This window comes from Charadrius vociferus, unplaced genomic scaffold (genome assembly GCF_000708025.1).
Source record: "Charadrius vociferus isolate BGI_N301 unplaced genomic scaffold, ASM70802v2 scaffold2788, whole genome shotgun sequence".
NCBI lineage: Eukaryota > Metazoa > Chordata > Aves > Charadriiformes > Charadriidae > Charadrius > Charadrius vociferus.
Window position 1 is genome coordinate 10,403 of NW_009649646.1, and position 757 is coordinate 11,159.

Below are 757 nucleotides of genomic sequence, written 5' to 3' on the forward strand. Positions count from 1 at the left end.
GAAGCTCCAGCACTGCGGCTCTGCCTGCGGAGAGATCTGGCCACCTCATGGGACAGCCCCACCGCCCCCAGGGATGGCACCCACTGGAGCCTAGGAGCACCCCTGGGTGGGACAGGCCAGTCGTGCCATCCCCCTCCCAGGATGTGTCCCATCTGGGGGGCAGAGGGGAGACACCCACTCCACCCCCCCATCCTCACCTCACCCTCCTGGATGGTCTTGGTGACAGTCACCCCATGCTGGTGGCTCACCATGTGAGTCCTCCTCTCTACTGGGTGCGCTCTGATCTGTGGGAGGGGTGGGGGGCACAGGGTGGAGGACAGGGCCAGGGCACCCACTCTCTGAGGTAGCACCCCTTTCAATCAGGGTACCACTCCAGATGCATTGTGGGAAACTCCCCACCCCAGCTGCCGTCCAGAGTAGGGGATGGGGACCAGGCTGGTGGGACAGAGCTGGTGTCTGAGCTGGGGAGGGGACATCAGGCTGCCCACAGTGACCTCGAATGGGGCGCAGCCCCCCCCAGGAGGGTATCGCTGCAGGGGGGCAGAACACAGGGAAGGGGACACGCCACCGCCACATCGGTCACCTCCATGCGCTCCTGCTCCTCCTGCTCCAGGGTCTCCAGCTCCAGTGTCACATAGGCTGGCAGAACAGAGCCACCCTCAGCCCACCCCACTGGCACCACAGCAGTGCCCCCCATCCCAGCCCTGGCGGCCGGTGGGATGAGGATGCTCCAGCCCTGGGGAAGGTGGGGGGGACG